The sequence below is a fragment of the Mesoplodon mirus genome (genome assembly GCF_964341445.2).
Source record: "Mesoplodon mirus genome assembly, chromosome: 6".
NCBI classification, from domain to species: Eukaryota; Metazoa; Chordata; class Mammalia; order Artiodactyla; family Ziphiidae; genus Mesoplodon; species Mesoplodon mirus.
Genome location: NC_138982.1, coordinates 24,148,628 through 24,162,256, shown reverse-complemented (window position 1 = coordinate 24,162,256; position 13,629 = coordinate 24,148,628).

Sequence of the window (13,629 nt, the reverse complement as noted above, 5' to 3'; positions counted from 1 at the left end):
AGTTGTGGCGTTTTTTTTTCAGACCGAGAACTCAAAATACTTAAATGTCTTCACACTTTCACAACAGAAAAAAACTAAGCCAGGGTAAACAACTATAGGAAAGAATGTTTGAACAAGTCCCCACTGATGAAACACGTTATGAGAATAGCTATATTTTATGCTCAAATGTGTCTGTCAGTCATATAGTCAGCCCAACTTGTTTTTAGGGTCAGGGGTCACAGATCTGCAGTCAAGTGTGTTCGTTTCAAGGAGCTCTGGATGGACCACAATGGGAAGGAAGATCAAGGTATACACATTCTTTTCTTATGATATGACAGAGAAGCAAGAAATGCAGAGGCCAGATACACCCATCTCAGAATCGGTGACCCATCTGCTTTGTAGATACACCCATCTCAGAGTCGGTGACCCAATCATTTGGGATGACTCAAATGTCACCCCTGACATTTGAGTTCCTAGATATATCAAAAGAAATACATCCAAATCTAGTTAATGACTTGTTTTTTATTATTTCTAATCAATCAGATTTTATTTTTCTAAATATTAACTATTCCATACAGTTATCCCTGACACCCTCTGCTTAAAACCCAGTAAGTCAAAGGGATCAGAACTCCTCATTTTCAAGGTCTGTGTTCTTACTGGAAATCACGAGTGAGTGTTTGTTTCTCTGCTCTGGATATATATGTGTCAGAAATCACAGTATCTCACTACAAACTTTACCAGCTAAAAGTGATAAATATATAGTATGTCATTTGTGTGCGTTTTTAATACTTTTCCTGGTATAAGTGATATTTTACCCCAAAAAAAGGAGAGGAATTTTAGGGAGAGTGGGAGGAGGGAGTTGTGTTTTTATTTAATTATTTTCTTTTCTGACCTAGGTGTCAGGTAAGAAGAAATTAGTCAGGGACTCTGCTACATCCTGGGATGTAAGAGAAAATAAAATAGATAAAAATGTATGCCCTCATGGAGTTTACATTCAGTGGGAAAGGGAGGGAAGATAGAAGTAAATCATTAAAATATAAGTAAGTGCTTAAAGAAAGGTAAGTCATACAAGAAGAACAGAAAGAGTGAAGGAGAGAACTTCCCACTCCAATCCAGTAGCCAAGAGAGGTTCAGTGAGGTCTGCTGGACAGATATGCTGAGTGAGCACTTTCCAGGCAGAGGGGACAGCCAATGCAAAGGCCCTGGGGCACGGGCCTGGCCTTTACTGGTCAAGGACCAGTAAAACAACAGGGAGAGCAATGGGAGGTGAGGACAAAGGAGGTGGGTGCAGTGGCCAATTCCTAAAGGAATTTGTAGGCTATCCTAAGGGCCTTGGCTCTTATTCCAAGCAAAACTGGGCAGGGATGTGAGCAGAGGAATGACATTACCTGTCTTATGTTTTAACAGGATCACTTGGGGGGCCACACTGAGAGCAGACTAATAAGGGACAAAGATGGAAGCAGAGGGATCAATAAGGTGGCTGGGCAGGTGATCTAGCTGAGAGCAGATGGCATGTTGTTAGGGGTGATCACAGGGCAGTTGGTGAAAATGGTCAGGTTCTTGGTCTATTTTAAAGTGAAAGCCAATATAATTGGCTGGCAGGTCCTGTGTGGTAAGTGAAAGAAAGAGAGGCATCATCGACTTCTCAAAAATTCCAGGCCTTAGCTCCTGGAAGAATGAGAGGGCCATCTACTGATGTGGGAGGACCAGGAAGAAGGAACTTCTCACTCAGGTAGAGCATGTGAGTTGTGAGATGCCTGTTAAAAGTTCAGGTGGAAAATCAAGCAGACGATCAGACACATAGGTCTGGAGACAGAGCAGAGGTCCATATGCAGGTGTGATCTGGGACCATCATCAGTAGAGATGGGGTTAAAGTTGAGACTGGCTGAGGTCACCAAGGGAGAGCATTCACAGAGAGAAGAAAAGAAATTCAAATGGAAATAAGTTACTGAAAACTGTGCAACTGAAAAAATATCATTTTCCATATATTTTAAAACCATTTTTAATAATTAGAAAGTGAATTTAGAGAAAGTACAATATACATAGAAGCCTAATAAAGAAAATTTAAATCATCCATAATCCCTACTACCCAGAGATAAACACTATCAATATTTGCTATATTTGCATAATTAGGATAATACTATACAACTATACTGTAAACTGCTTTTTTTCACTTAATGGATCATAAGCTTTTCCCAAAGTAAACTACCTATGAATAGGCTATTATTTATTTAACCAGTTTCTCACGTTGGTGGACCTCTAGAGTATTTCCAATTTTTCACCATTATGCATAACACTGAAACATTATTTATGTAAATAAATCTATTTATGAATCTCCAATTATTTCCTTGTAACACACTCTTAAAAGAAAAATTGCTAGGTTGAATGATGTGAACCTTTTAATTGTTTTGGATACACATTGTCAAATTGTTCTCAAGAAAGACTGCACTAATTCACACTCATAACAATGTCTTTTTTCCCACCCTCTTTGCACTGAATGGGAAGTCAAACATTTACCTTTGTAAATTTGAAAACAGGCTAGGTGTTTCAATGCTGTTTCATTTCATTATTTCTAGAGAAGCTTAAAAAGTTTCATGTTTATTTGGCTCTTTAAATTTCTCATTTTATGAAGTATTTTGCTCATATAAATTACTTGCTCATAACCTTTGCCCATTTTTCTAGTAAGGTGTTCATCTTTTCCTTATTGAATTATAAAAGCTCTTTCTGTATTAAATATAGCAAGTTCACTTTTGTTTTGGTTTTCTGTAAAAATAAATCAAGGTCCCTCTCAGATTCTGATGCAAATACCAGAAAGTATACTGTTACATTACAATGTAATTCAGAGCCTTCAGTTCCTTTCAGGGGTCCCACAGGATTCCTCAGGCAGGTGCCAGGAATTCTAAGACAGTGTTTTTCAAAAGGCAATTCTTAGAGCATCTGCACCAACATTTCCCTAGGAACCCTTCTAGAAATGCAGATTCTCATGCACCAACTCAAACCTACTGAATGAAAATTGCAAGGAACAGGGTCAGGCTGAGAATTTGCTCCTTTGACAAGTCTCCAGGTGATGTTTTCTGCACAGTAAGTTTAGAAATCACAGCAAATAGAATGGAGAATAGAACTCACTCTCTGAATTTTGGGACTCTTAAAGACTAACTTTAAGATACCAGGTTAGATTTCAACTGTAGCAGGGCCTGGGATATTGCCTGGCTCTATACTTACTCATCTTAGGGATTTTCTCAGAGTCCACAGTGTGAGACTGGAATGGCCCACTGACCACCATGGCTGCCCCTCTGGTTACCTAACAGGTTACAAAGACCCCTTCAGCTGCAGAAGCAGGTATACACACCCTCACACAGCACCAGAAAAGCCATTTAGAACACAGTAGAACATGCCAAGGAAGAAGCAGCATCTCTGGTTTAAAAAGTAAGTCACTCCTGCAAATTTCCCTGTCATCTGTGGATAGCTGGGACAAGCTCCATTTTCCTCTCTAATGTAGCATACCACAAATTATTAGCAGTAAAAAAAATAATAATAATAAAAGTATTTAAAAAGAGCCAGACATCCTTTATGCCCTGACTTATATTCTCGTGTCTCACCATTTTGCTTAGGTCATTCCTACAACAACCAACTGTGGGTAGGTCATCCACAGTTGACCTTACCCAGGACTTACCTGGATTGGAAGCCTGCCAAAGGCTGCCAAGATACACTTGGAAAAATGCAGGAGAGTTGACTCCCCTATGGAAATGGTTCTCAAAGTGTGGCCCCTGGATTAACAGCCTCATCATCACTTTAGAACTTGCCAGAAATGCAGATTCTGTGGCCCTACCCCAGACCTACTGAAACTCAATAGACTTGAGTTTGGGATGTCCCCAGCAATAACCAGTTTAATCACACACCCTTGGTCTGGCTTTACTTTTTCTCTATTTTGCTCTTCCAAGCCCCATATTTCAATCCCTTGGGATCATTTCCCAAAATAAACAACCTCCATAAGTCCTTGTCTCATGTTCTACTTTTTGGAAGAACCCACGCTAAACAGATCTTATTCCATCAATGTCAACACACGAGCTTACTATCCCACAGATCTCAATCTTTCTTACAATACCCACTTGCTCAGTGGACAACTCACTCCCCACTGATTTTAACAAGTGCTCGTATTTGCTTCCTTTTGGTTTTTTCCTAATACTCTGTAGGTACATCCCAACTTCTGCCAGAATCACCATTCACTATGCTTCAAGAGTATTCTTTCTGTTTTCATTCCCAAATGAACACCTTCTAACCCCCAGATTCTTCAGTACCAGTATCCATATCATTATCAATCAATCAATACCAATATCCATTGGAGGATAATTGCTACCAGAATATAACATCCTGGTGGTATCTGAGGGCGGATGTCCTCTGGTGAGTATGACAGTAGATTACTCATTTTGCCCCAGTGGGGCTGCTGATTAAGAAGAAAGCAAGACCCTTACTAAATTTGCAATGGTAAATTCTTTCTCCCTGGAATGTCCCCACCTCCTAGAATTCCTTCCAATAAAGAGTCTTCCTGTGGTACTTAAAAAAAGGATTTAGTTAGTGGGATTGCTGGATCATACAGTAGCTCTATTTTTAGTTTTTTAAGGAACCTCCAGACTGTTTTCCATAGAGGCTGCACCAATTTACATTCCTATCAACAGTGTAGGAGGTTCCCTTTTCTCCACATCCTCTCCAGCATTTGTTATTTGTATTTGTAGACTTTTTAAGGATGGCCATTCTGACCTGTGTGAGGTGGTACCTCATGGTAGTTTTGATTTGTATAAGAAAAGGTATTTTTAAATCTCGCTGTGAATGACTGATTTGCTTGTGCATGTGTGCACGTGTGCATGTGTGTGTGTGTGCATGTGTGTAGAGAGAGAATGAAAGAGAGGATAAAGTAATTGTAATAAAATATTGACATTTGGGGGATTCTGGGTAAAGGGTATATGGGAATTCTTTGTATTATTTTTGTAACTTTTCTGTAAATTGAAGTTACTTCAAAGTAAAATGACTGTACTGTGTAAATGACCGCTGTCTTGCTGCCAGCCATTTACTTTGGTTGCCTGGCATTTTTCTCCAGTGCAAACAGTCCTGCAGCAAACAGCATTTATTATTTGTAGACTTTCTGATGATGGCTATTCTGACCAGTGTGAGGTGATACCTCACTGTAGTCTGTAGTTGTGATTTGCATTCCTCAAATAATTAGTGATGTTGAGCATCTTTTCATGTGCTTGTTGACCATATGTATGTCTTCTTTGGAGAAATATATATTTAGCTCTTCTGCCCATTTTTTGACTGAGTTGTTTGTTTTTTTGACATTGAGTTGTATGAGCTGTTTTATATGGTATTTTGGAAACTAAGCCACTCCTGGGCATATATCCAGAAAATATGAAAACTCTAATTCGAGAAGATACATGCACCCCAATGTTCATAGCAGCGCTATTCACAATAGCTAAGACATGGAAACAACCTAAATGTCCATCTACAGATAATGGATAAAGAAGATGTGAGATAGATATAGATATATATATACATATATACACACACACACATATACACACAATGGAATATTAGTCAGCTATGAAAAAGAGTGAAATAATGCCATTTGCAGCAACATAGATAGATCTAAAGATTATTATACTAGGTGAAGTAAGCCAGACAGAGAAAAACAAATATTATATGACCTCACTTATTTGTGGAATCTAAAAAAAAATAATACAAATCAAGTTGTTTACAAAACAGAAACAGAGTCACAGACACAGCAAACAAACTTATGGTTACCAAAGGGGAAAAGGATGGGGAGGGATAAATTAGGAGCTTGGGATTAACATATATACACTACTATATATAAAATTGATAATCAACAAGGACCTACTGTATAGCACAGGGAACTATATTCAATACCTTATAATAACTATGATGGAAAAGAGTCTGAAGCTGTACACCTGAAACTAGCACAATATTGTAAATAAGAATAGTTAAATTTAAAAAAAATTATTTTTTTAAAGTAAGAAAAAAAGGATTTAGTTATGCCTGGTCTTCTATGGCCGAGAAAGGAATGCACCAGTAGTCAAGAAGAAAACCAACAGCAAGGTTGCAAACAGCTGAGAAACAGAGGAGGGAAAATCAAGAGGAAGTGTTTCCAACACCCCGCCTGCTGAGAACTTTTACAGCCTGCTTTAAAATTGCTGAGATGAAAGAGGAGGATCAGAAAGAAGTTTTGAAGTATATTTTGAAGTATATTTCTCTTTTCCTCCTCTGGGCAGGACACTTGTGTTAAAAACAGTTTAGCAAAAGAAATAAGATCAATCAAAAAAGGTCTGTGGAAAGAAAAAAAATGTAATGAAGCCTGTATTCTGTTGCTGTCGCTGCTGTTATGGTATAAGCAAGAAAGGATTGTGTTCTTAAAGTGGGGAGGGAGGAAAGGCAGGGGTCCAGGAAGGCTAAATATGAAAAGGGAAGTGTCAGCTGGGAGGAGGACTTCAGATCCGAGTACTTAGTAATTTACAGCATCCTGATGTGAGAGAAGTCATCTTACCTTTGACTGTGGTTTTTGCCTAACTCATCTATTACAACAAATGACTGGAAAACCAGAGCATGTGATTCATTTATCTATCAACTTGCTCAAGCCCAGGCTAACCCAGAGAGAAAACAGAGATGAGAAAACCATCTATCATTTTGAATTAAACACTTGTTACTAAATCATGAAAATCTGTCCTTTATCCAACCTATGTCCAAGATCAATAACAAAAGGTCATGTCTTGGAAACAAGGTGACTTGAAGGCTTCCACTAAATCTCTAGCCTTCCATGAACTTGAGCTTAAACCTTCAAAGACAACAGGGCATGGGCTTTGGCAGCAAATGATCCAATTACTTTAATGCTGATGTGAAAATAGTGACTCTCTTCATTTAAATCATAGTTTCACTGTGAATATTTCAAGTTTTGTTTTGATTCTGGCCTTCAATACTTACTGATAAGTATGCAGAAAGAGATACTCTGGGACTTTTTATTGCCATAGTGCTTATTACTGCCTCTGTGTTTAAAAAATCTGCTTATTGCAAGTAGGGTACAGTCAATTCGTGCATATTGGATTTAATTTTCTATTAAGCAAATAAAAATGACTAAATGCAATTTACAGATCTTCTTTTTTTCAAATATTGTATATGTATGTTGATTTCTAGTGCCATTTGAATGACCCCATGCTAAAAGGTTTTCATTTTGCATTTCTAAAATATATATAGAACCCATTAAGTGAAAGAAATGTAAATCATAACTTAGGAAAGAAAATGCTCCAATCATAACCCAGTGATTTTACATAACCAATATGTCTCTGGCCTCATCAGCTTACTACTATAAAATAAGATCACATTTTCTTTTGTTAACCAAACTATTATACCAAAGTCATTTCCTAGTCACCAGGAATTGGTTATCCTTCACGCCACTCTCCCAAGTGACCTTCAGCTATTTCTGAGGATGGCCCAGAAGGCTACTTGCCACCTGTGCAACCAGGAACATGTCCCCTCACTCTGATTCTCCACTTCTGGGGCCTTTTTCATTTGACTTCTACTGCCCATGACCTGCCCCATATCAACAAAGTGCATGACATAGCCGTCATCTGTCACCTACTGCTGCTGCTCCAGACTTATCTTGGGGGACCCTGGTCCTCCTGTCCTGCTGCACAGGCAAAGGACAGGCAAAGGCCCCTGATGAACTCCCCAAAAAGACAACAGACAATCTCAATAAAGCAAAGCTAAGTCAATTCAAGCTCACAGCAGGAAGGGAGAACACCATTTTCATTGAGGTTTAGCAAGTCTTAAAAGGGGAAATCAGAGGTAAGGTACTTATAGGGCTTTAGGGTCTGGGCTCAAGTCCATTAAGACCTGTCTTTTGAGCTGGGGAACTAGCTGGGATTGGGTAAAGTCTGTGACCTGATAGTTTAGCATCAGTGGATACAGAGCTGAGACTCTGGAAGCACATCTTGATAAGTAAATTGTTGTTTGATAAGCAGGCTGTTTGCCTAGGTGAGCAGACCGCTGGCTCTAATAAATTAATCAGTGGGAATTTCCTAAAGCAAACAGTCAGGTTATTCACTGGAGTACCATCTTATCTTTCCCAGGCAAAGGTTTCCTAAAACAAAAAACTAACTGACGTTAACATAGGTACACTAGAGCCTTATCCACATCTTGCTGACACCAAAAATCTCAGTTTCCCCTCCCCTATTTGACAGGCCAAGCCCCGTCCTAGGGCTCAAAGACCAGCTTCCTGTCTCACTCCAGACCAGCCTTACCTAGTCAAGGGCAGGTCATTCCCTTCCACCAGAGTATTTCAGAACCTCAGAATCCACCCAGTTGACTCTCAACCTTCTTTAGGAAAAGAAAGAAAAGGAAGGAAGGAACGAACGAAGGAAGGAAGGAAGGAAGAAAGGAAGGAAAAAAGAAGGGACACAGGCCTTCACTAAGTTCAGCCTTTCCTGTGTCCTTTTCTCTTGCCTAAAGTTAACATGAACTTACAGTAAGAACCCCCTGAATCCCAGGAAAGATATGGTCTGGCTCTGGCCCTATGGCCCAACAAGAGTGTTGCATTGGTATATTTCTCAGTTTCTGGTTCAGCTGGTCTTTTTCATGGTACCCTGGTAACCTACCTTTTTTAAAAACTAGACCTAAAACATATGTTTTTATGTTTCTAGGGCTATATTCCTACTCCTTCAAAGCTTCAAGGAAGAGATTTGTTCTAACTGTGGAAGACAATGAGAAAATGGTCCCTTCTGCTCTGCAATTCAAAATCTGATTCTAGAGAGTGTGTTAATTTTTTTAAATTATCTTAATAGTCCAAAACAAAAGAAGCCTATAACCAATAAATATATACCTACCTAAACTAATAAAATAAATGCTATGCAACACATACTTTCTTTTACCTGCCACATTTTTTAATCCATTCAAGGAAATAGCCTATTCCTAAGCTAAAGCCATTCATTCATATGTTGTTTAAAATATGAGTTGCTTCCCATTGATGACTTCAAGTAATGCCTTAATTCTAAATACAATGGCAAAATCATCTGACTCGAGGATATAAGTTCTGGAGCCACAAAAGCACTAAGATCTCTGCAACATCCTATTCTGTTAGGCAAATGCTTACAATTTCAAAATCAGTAGACAATTTGGGATATCTTGCAATTAACTCTACAGTGAATACCCTCTTGGGAAAGGAATGTCCAAAATGATATCAGGGAAATTGAAAACGCACATGGACTGGGACAAATATCATTACCTTTTCTGAGTCTATGAGTTCCTTGAAGACAGAGCCTGACCCTGGTACTAAACAAAATAAGTGTTAAATAAATGCTTGATGACTGACTGGCTGACTAATTGAATGAATGAATGAGTAAATGAAAGACTTGCCATTAGCCCTTTGGGGCTCAGCACTCTGAATCTGGCCTAGAGATGCTGGAACTGCAATCAGGTAGAGCTACATCAAGAAGAAGAATTCTTCATTTTGAAAACTGCTGATGTGGCAAATTAATATGAATTCCTAAGCTCCACAGAAAAGTGATATGTCAAAAACATGGATCTAGAAATAGTAGAGTGTACCAAAATATCAACAGATCCAGAGACAAACCCCTGGCAGAGGATGGGATCCAGCAGAGTGGCGAAGAGATGGAGAAGTGGTAGAGCCATCTCATGGGGCTGAAGCAGTAGCTCCCTCGGGAAGGACAGCTAATCCAGACCAAGCTAGGCCCTCAGACACTGTCCATACCTTGTGGAGGACTGTAGAACTTTGAGATCCTGCCATTCAGCATCTTATTCTTGGTTGTGGTGGGAAGTACAGAGAACACTGCAAGGTCAGAGCCTCCAGTTGCCCAAGTACCTGGTCACTGCAGGGAGAAATCTTCCCAAGCTTCTTTGTTCTAGTCAAGAGAAATATGAAGATCCCTCAAAATACTTCAGGCTTTATGTCCCAAGCATCTCTAATACAATACGCACATCTCTAAGTGCTGCCGGCTCACTAATTTTGACTTCAAAGGAAGCAAGGTCTTAGAGTTGCCCCTCACCAAAACCTAGGCTTCATGGTAAATACATATTTCAGAATCTATTTAAAATCTGATCGTAACAACCCCCATAGGAGAAACTCTTGTTTGGATTTCAGTATCCTTCTCACAAAAGCAGGAATAGAATCATTCTATCCTGTGGGAAAAACTATAGAGACATTTGTAACAAGGCCAGACCTCAGAGTATTCATCGCAATGGTTTCTTTATTGTTCCCTCCCCTTCTTCTCTCTCTCTCTCTCTCTCAGGTCCCCAGGGCAGTGATTCTCAACTTGGGCAGCACAGAACTAACATCTTGAGATCTTCTTCTAAAACTGATTTCTGGGTCCCACACACTGACTTTCTAATTTAATTGGCCTGGTGAGAGGATCCAGGTGTCAAAAAAAATTTTAGGTGATTCTAATGTGCAACCAGAATTGAAAACTAGTACCCTTGGCCGATATTCTCTCCCTGAGCTCACACAGAGGCTGAAACAAAAATCCCGTAGAAACTACCCATCCAAGAGCAAAACAAAGGCCTGGCTTTACAGTCAGGTTTTCTGCTCGGTGAGATGAAAGCCTGAGGCTGCTAAGAAGGAAAGAGAAGATGAGGGAAGGGGCATAGAAAGAATAACCCATCCCTGAAGTGGGGAGAAAGGGGGGAGCTTCTGATACAGAGGACCTGACATTGGGGTGGAGGGTCTTCCAAGGCCAGCCTGGCGTCCAGCACAAACACTCCCCTTCTAACTCTTGGGGTCCTCCTGGCAACCAAGGGTACTAGATTCTTGTAAGCCCTCCAGACAGCAGGTAGGGAATTCAGATACCCTGTGTTAAGAGGTTGGCATGTGGGGAGACCCCACCTCTGACTTAGGTGTGTGAACAAAAACAGAACAAAGAGTATCATTCATCATCCAGCTATCAAAGGGTTAAGTCACAACCCACTGCAGCCACCCACTGACTGTGCTCCCTGAGGAGAATTCAGGGTGAAAAAACAGGATGAGGCATACTGTGCTTTGGATAAACTAGCCCTTAGATAGTCAAGATGCACACCTCAAGAAGAATTTCCACGACCCCAGATTCTTGCATCTTCGCATGCAGAGACTGTCAAACTGAGTGAAGTAAGTCAGACAGAGAGAGACAAAGAGTGTATGATATCGCATATACGTGGAATCTTAAAAAAGGGTACAAATGAACTTATTTACAAAACAGAAATAGAGTCACAGATGTAGAAAACAAACTTATGGTTACCTAGAGGGAGGGATAAATTGGGAGATTGGGACTGACATATATACACTTCTACATATAAAATAGATAACTAATAAGGACCTACTATCCTTATTAGCACAGGGAACTCTACTCAGTACTCGTAATGACCCATGTGGGAATAGAATCTAAAAAAGAGAGGATATATGTATATGTATAACTGATTTGCTTTGCTGTAGACCTGAAACTAACACAGCATTGTGAATCAACTATACTCCAATAAAAATTTTTAAAAATAAAATTAGAGGGGCTTCCCTGGTGGCGCAGTGGTTGAGAATCTGCCTGCCAATGCAGGGGACACAGGTTCGAGCCCTGGTCTGGGAAGATCCCACATGCCATGGAGCAACTAGGCCCGTGAGCCACAACTACTGAGCCTGCGCGTCTGGAGCTTGTGCTCCGCAACAAGAGAGGCCGCGATAGTGAGAGGTCCGCGCACTGCGATGAAGAGTGGTCCCCACTTGCCAAGCCCTCGCACAGAAACGAAGACCCAACACAGCAAAAATAAATAAATTAATTAATAAACTCCTACCCCAACACCTAAAAAAAAAAAATAAATAATAAATAAATAAAAATAAAATTAGAAAAAAGAAAAGCACTGAAGTCATTATCTTGAGATATCTGTTCTTTGTGACTAGCAGTAATCTTTTACCAAGATGTATGCTTCACTACATGTATCTCCCAGACAAAATTCATATATATACTGTCTCTTCCCCTACCTCTTCAGAGCAATTCCTCTGAGCTGTCTCCTGGGCTATAGTCCTCAGTAACACCCTGAATAAAACTGAAACTCACAACTCTTATGTTGTGTGTTTTTCTTTTTTTTTTTTTTTTTTTTTTTTTTTTCCTTTTTGCGGTATGCGGGCCTCTCACTGTTGTGGCCTCTCCCGTTGCGGAGCACAGGCTCCGGATGTGCAGGCCCAGCGGCCATGGCTCACGGGCCCAGCCGCTCCGCAGCATATGGGATCCTCCCAGACCGGGGCACGAACCCGTATCCCCTGCATCGGCAGGCGGACTCTCAACCACTGCGCCACCAGGGAGGCCCATTGTGTGTTTTTCTTTAAGTTAACAGGTGTAACTTGAGATTGCTGGTAAGGAAATGCCCTGTAGGCTCACCGTGAGTTGTACATATTTCTTTGCTTATATTGTGCAAAACAAGCCACCCCAGAATGTGCCACTTTGCATGTAGATTGTTTTGAGTTGAAGTCAATTAAGACCCAGCAGACACAGGAAAAGCTTTTCACCACTCCCTTAACTGCCTAAAAGAATTAAATAGGGGGCCCATACCAGGAAGAGAACTATTACCAGAGATAATTTTCATATCAAAAAGACTTATCTGAATGGCCTGGCAAACATTCTCTTCTCATCTTCCTGTGAACTGTCTTTCTCCCCAGTCCCAGACCCCATCCTCCTTAGCTCAGGATGGCATATAAGCCTCAACTGCCTGACTGTCATTGAGTCTCATATTTTTATTGGACTCCCATACATATGAAATTTGTTTTTCTCCTGTTAATCTTTCTATGTCTAATTATTAGACCAGCCAAAGAACCTAGAAGTTCTTTTCCCCTACAATAATCAATTTACCCAACTCCCACTACTGCCATAACCTTGAAGGGAGCTTCACAGAGAGGGCAAAACATTTAAAACATCCACAACCTCAGTAATATCTCAAGAAGTTCTACCCCACATTCTCCCTCCAACTATAACAAGTTGTTTTGTGATGTAGTATATTTCAGAGAAAAACCAGACACACTGAATAATGTGATTTTATTTGGTGCTGTAATACCCACACAGAATTTCAGATTACCATGGGTTTACTAGTTCAGGCTCATCACAACCCAGGGATATTTTTGCAACATTTATTTATTCAATTCAATATTTATTCAATCTAATCCATTCCTTGAAATATATTAGGCAGTGCATTTTCAGATAGTGGGAAACTCTATCCCATTTTTTTATTTTTTATAGGTTAAAAAAATTTTTTATTACTGATATTTTAAAGTAATTTTATTTAATTAATTTGTTTATTTATTTATTTATTTATTGGCTGCATTAGGTCTTCATTGCTGCACATGGGCTTTCTCTCTAGTTGCGGCAAGCAGGGGCTACTTTTTGTTGCAGTGCACGGGCTTGTCATTGCGGTGGTTTCTCTTGTTGTGGAGCACGGGCTCCACACGTGGGCTTCAGTAGTTGTGGCATGCAGGCTCAGTAGTTGTGGCTCGCGGGCTCTAGAGTGCAGGCTCAGTAGTTGTGGCACACGGGCTTAGTTGCTCCGCAGCATGTGGGATCTTCCTGGACCAGGGCTCGAACCTTTGTCCCCTGCATTGGTAGGCAGATTCTTAACCACTGCACC